Raw genomic sequence first — 6,098 nt, forward strand, 5'->3', positions numbered from 1 at the left:
TTTTATATAGTAGATTTGGGCATGTAGACTAATCTTAAATGCATATGATTTGATAATGTATATGGATTTATGAAGAAAGCAATTGATGAATTCAGTCAAGAGGATGTAATTACAATACCTGGTCTCTAAAGTATTCCAGTTGTAAATTATTTGTTTTATTTGCTGGCTAAACACAGATGTGGTTTTTCATATATTTTTGTAGTGTTTTGAGAAGAGCAGAAGCTTTATAAACACCACCTAATGCACTGTGCAGTGAAAATGTAAGCGATATCCTTATGTGCTCTGAGCTTTAATTTTTTTGTTTACAAACTGAACAGTGTTATGCAGGCAGTCTAGTCCTTATTTAAGGTAGAGAGAAATGATGCAGTACTGCAGATAAGAATTAACGATTATAGAAAATGAAGGGGAAAGTAGCAAAGCTGTGTTCTGTGAAAATTCACTAGCACTGTTTATGTTGGACTCCAAAAAATGTTCTAAATTAAAAGGAGGGCAAACCTTTACCTAATTCTTATCTGCAGGTGAAGACTTGCTTCCCGTGATGACATGTTAGCAAATCAGCATGATTTCTGTGTGTTAACGCCAACACCTATTTGTTTTGAAGATAACCAAAAGAAATGCACTTTGCTAGCAGGGTTTGGGGTTTTTTGTTGTTGCTGTTGTTACTTTTGCTTTTTTTAAAAAAATGGAGTTTTTGGAAACTTGGTTCTTGTTACACACAAAATGAAGTAGCTTCCTGTGGAGCCTTCACGTGTTAAGTGTATTAATACCTGCACTAGTGACAGTCACTTAGAATGTTTATATTTATAGAAATGTGGATAATAACTACCAATAAACTACTTGAGGCAATAGGAGAAGTGTTTGGCTTTGAGTTTTAATGTATGTATTTACACTTTTGATAAAGTTACTCAGTAGTAGTTGAAAACAACTTTGAAAGCTGGGTCACATGGTCCTAAGTCATGTGACACAGGCACTAAGAAGTGGTTTTCCCGGAGAACCTTTTTTATTACCTTCACTCTGTGAGATCATGATGTATGCTCTATACATCACTCGATCCAGGATGGATTAGTAAAACTTGCTGAGAGAAAAATCTGAATTAGTTTAGATCCAGGATGGATTAATAAAGCTTGCTGAGAAAAAATCTTTAGGTTTTCAGCCTTCCTGTACGTAGTTCTGTGTAAAATAGTAAAGTTATAACTATCTCTTGAGGATTTAGGTGTTGTTAGTCTTACTTTGCAAGAACTTGATAAGCAAATCTACATTATCTAAGAATTCATATTTAGTGAACAATAAGAAGAGAGAAAATGGTATGGACATTGTACTAGTTTTTATTTATAAAACACATTTTCAACTAGAAAACTCGTAAAATTTTCCAGTTTGCTAAGTTCAGTTTCTTCACCACCTATTTTAGCTGTTGATAGTATAGGATAGGATAATAAGGAGTCTTGAAATAAACCCTGAAGAGTTTTGACAATACTTTTATATCTATTTTTTTTAATTAAGGTATACCTTTTCTAAAGTATATTTCTAAAGTATTTCCTTGTATTTGAATTTATTTTATTTAATACCAGATATTAAGATGCAATGGCTAAATTTAATTGCTATCAAAAATGTTTTTAAAAGAAGGTTTTGATACTTAGACTTAATTTTAAGTGCCCATAGTTGCTCTAAATTAGATTATAAACATTTAGAAAAGAAAAAGTTATATGCTTAAATAGCCAGCAAAGATTACTAAGAAGTAATCATGGAAAAATACAACATTAGAAGCCAAAGGTGAAGTTATTAGTATAAATATATATATGTATGTATAGAAGGATGATGGTTTCTGAACAGAGGGAAAGGGGGGATGTGAAATGTTTTTGTTGGTACAAGGCACTTGACACTTAAAGAATGTTTTATTAATTATTCATGTTGACCTGGAAAGAGGTCTTTAGAGGGTAGAGTGTTGCAGGGTTCTATTTAATAGAATTTCATCAATGATGTAAACAAAATGGCAATAACAAAGATGCAAAAGAATGTTTCTTTAAACTTTTGATGATGTAACAGTCAATATTTAGTTAAAAGAACTTGAAATCTTGAGTATACCATCATTTGAGGTTGGAATTTTGCATTTAGCATTTAAATGTAGCAGAACATCCTGTGGGAGAAGTGATGTTTGTGCAACATTTAGTGAATATGCTAAGTAGTCACTGAATTATACATCTAAAAATAACTGGAAAATTTTATGTGTATTTTACCACAGTAGGACTTCAGAATATTAAATATGACAGTTTCAAAGAATCAGCTTGAATAGAGTGAGAGCATTGTGATTTAGAGACCAGATTCAGTTACAAATTACATGGAAGACAGGGATGTTTAAAGCTTAACATGAACCAATGTACCATGTTAAACTAATCATAAAGTTCATATTAAAATAGGTGACAACCAGAGATAATAATTGCAACACACTACAGTTGAAGCATGTGTCAGATTCTGTGAATGTAAGATAGAAATGTAAGAATACCTATCTAGGAGACTAGTTTAGGAGGATGTTAGGTGTACTGTCTAAAAACAGCATACGAGATTTGAGGTTAGATTGGTGTTCGAGTCCTGGCTCTCCCATTGTTACCCAGGTGACCTTCTGGCAAGTTCTCTGAAACTTCTCATGGTGTGAATTTCTTCCTGGTAAAGACTATTGCATAGAATTTTGAGAAGATTGAATGAAATAATATAAATTATTTAGCACATTACCACCAAGCATTTGATAAGAACTCGATAAATGTTATTAACCAGTACGAATCTGTATATGTTGAGAGACAGTGTCCCTGGGATTCTCCAGGCAAGAATACTGGGGTGGGTTGCCATTTCCTTCTCCAGTGCGTGACAGTGAAGTCACTCAGTTGTGTCCGACTCTTAGCGACCCCATGGACTGTAGCCTACCAGGCTCCTCCGTCCATGGGATTTCCCAGGCAAGGGTACTGAAATGGGGTACCATTGCCTTCTCCGATATAGTTGATAAATTCAAACAATTCCAATACTATAAAATCCAGACCTTTTTAAAAAGTGCTTTTTCAGAAGTGCAATGTCTGGGTTGTAGTAGACATTCAGTAAAACCTTGTTTAATGAACTTTAATCGATGCCAACAAAAACACTGTCTCCTAAGTATCACATCCCACACCTTTTCATATATCCGCATGCATGTAAACAAAAGAAGGGAGCTTTGCTTGTCAACTGTGCTAAATATCTTAAGAAGTGCAGCCTTCTAAAACATGGTGGTTGAGGAGAGATGCTGAAGTTGATTCATTTTAATAATCTAGTTTTAAAATAAATCTTTTAACTTTTTATGATGACAAATTTCAAGCTTATGCAAAAGTAGAATACCATAATGAACACACAGGTATCTCTCAAGGATTACTTTCAGCAATGATCAACTTTTAGTCAGTCTCATTTTGTCTATATTCCCATCCTTCTCTGTCCCCTTTCTTCTCCCCCTACCTCTGTATTATTTTGAAGTGAGTCCTAGATATTTTATTTATAAATATTTTGGTATGTGTCTCTAAAAGATAAGCACCCTTTAAAAAAAAAACAAAAAAACACAATCTCAATATCATCGCATGTTAAAAAAAAAAAAAACTAATAATACTGCTTCAGAGTAATCAGATATCTATTCAGTGTTTACATTTCCCTGATTAAAATTTTTAAAAGTTTTTTACAATCAAGATTCAGTCAGTAATTGTACATGTATTATTGGCTGACATGTCTGTATACATCCCTTCTCTTTTTTCCTGTCCCCCACACCCCATTCTTCCTCTCTTCCTCCCTCTCCCTGTCTCCTTATTCTTTCTGTCCCTGCCCTCCCCTCCCTCTCCCCCCCCATTGCGATTTTACTTTTGTATAGTTGCCCACACTGGAGATCTTGCCGAATGCATCTCCCTTTTGGTGTTTAACATGTGCTTTGTATGGACTCTCACTTCTCTTTGTTTCCCCAAGACTACTTTAAAGGTAATATTTTATACTTTCACCCATAAGTAGCATGTCTGTCCCTTTTGTGCTGGTAGTGGTAATTGATGGAAATTGTCTTAAACAACTACATCTAATAACACTTTCTGATGACAGAAATAATTTGTATCTGCATTATCCAGTGTGGTAGCCTCTAGCCTCATGTGGTTATTGAATGCTTGAAGTGTGGCTGGTGTGATTGAGGAACATAATTTTTTTTTTTTGGTTTTTTTTTTTCTTTTTTTTTTTTTTTTTTTTTGATTTTTTTTTTTTTTTTGATGTGGACCATTTTTAGTCTTTATTGAATTTGTTACAGTATTGTTTATGTTTTATGTTTTGGTTTCTTGACTGCAAGGGTGGGGGAATCTTAGCTCCCTGACCAGGGATCAAATCTGCACCCCCTGCATTGGAAGACAAAGTTTTAACCACGGGACTGCCAGGAAAGTCCTATAATTTTAAATTTTATTAAATTTTAATAGCCCACAGATGAATGTGGCTATTACATTGGGCAGGACTGGCTGATAAGAAACTTTCTCCCAGCAATGATTTGCTTATCCTGAAGTTTAGTTCTTAAAGAAAAGGCAAGGTGTGTGCGTTAGTGCTCAGTCCTGTCCAATTCTGTGCAACCCCATGGACTGACTGACTGTAGCTCACCAGGCTCCTCTGTCAGTGGGATTTCTCTGGCAAGAACCCTGGAGTGGGTTGCCATTTTCTTCTTCAAGGGATCTTGACCCAGGAATTGAACCCACAGCTCCTGAATTGGCAGGTAGATTCTTTACCACCACACCACTTGAGAGGCCCTTGAATATAATTATAACTTTACCCATTTAAACTTGATGTATTTCAGCCCTCTGTAGTTATTATCCCTGTTTATGCTTAAACTGTCCTGTCTTTGGAGAACTGAGTCCTTTGACTTAACCTTAGTAATCTTTAATAATTTCTTTACTTTTTGGTTTTACAAGAAATTTCTGCCTTACTGTTTCTCTAGAATTCCTTGTTTCTTTTAGTGGGAAAAAGTATAGAGAGTCCTCTGTATAAACCACTGGGTTTGCATCATTTCTAGGCCTTTTCAGTGAATGGAATAGGACTTTTTTTTTTTTTTCCAAAAAGATATATCATTAATTCACACTGATAATTTCTGTTCCAAGCTTAAAATTCAAAATGGTAGCATCTTTACCTAATCTCAGTCATACTACTAATTATCTCTTTTCACTTATGTCCCAAATCCTAGTTACCAGTGATACATGCTTATTTCCTTCCTTTATTCCACTTTAATCTACTACATTTTCAAAATAATAACAATACTAACACAAAGAATACAATACTGTAAGTGGTTTAGCAATAGTTGTAGTTTCTTTGTCCTTAGGTTACGAGGGAGCTATAGTAAAAAAATTCTTTTTCATGTTTGACTACCACCAACTGGTACATGTGTAGGTACATTTGTTTCACAAAATCTTTTATTTGCTTTTAGAGATGTTGACTCTGGCTTACTTCATATATACGACTATTCCCATATATTTAATATATCTGGGAATCCCCTGGCAATCCAATGGTTAGAACTCCATACTTTAATTGCCAAGAGCAAGGGTTCAATCCCTGATTAGGGAACTAAGATCTCACAAGCCACCTGGCACAGCCAAAAAAAAAAAAAAACACTTGGGATTAAAAATAAGTTACATACCATAGTTTAGAAGCCTCTCTTATCTATATTAAACAACATGAATATTTTCCTCATTCAAGAAAAATGATTTTCTAGGCAATTTTTGTTGTTCAGTTTTAGTTTGAGACCCATACTTTACAGAATTGTATGGTGAAAATTGAAGATCTTGTAGTTTGCATTGGGAAACATCTGATATAAAACGGTCTCCGGTTGTAAAAGAACTCTTACCTTCCTATTGCAGCTCTATGTAATGTCAGCAAGAATATGAATAGTCATTATTTTTTTTTCTTTTTAATGTAGAAACTGAATAACTGAATAGCAAGTGATTAGAAACTGTGGGCTTCCAGTGAACCAGTGTATATTTAAATATTGAGAACTGCTTGTTTCCCTTAATCCATTAGTTCACTTCAGTGTAGTCGCTCAGTTGTGTCCAACTCTTTGCGACCCCGTGGACTGACTGCAT

Source organism: Bos javanicus, chromosome 4, assembly GCF_032452875.1.
Source record: "Bos javanicus breed banteng chromosome 4, ARS-OSU_banteng_1.0, whole genome shotgun sequence".
Taxonomy (NCBI): domain Eukaryota; kingdom Metazoa; phylum Chordata; class Mammalia; order Artiodactyla; family Bovidae; genus Bos; species Bos javanicus.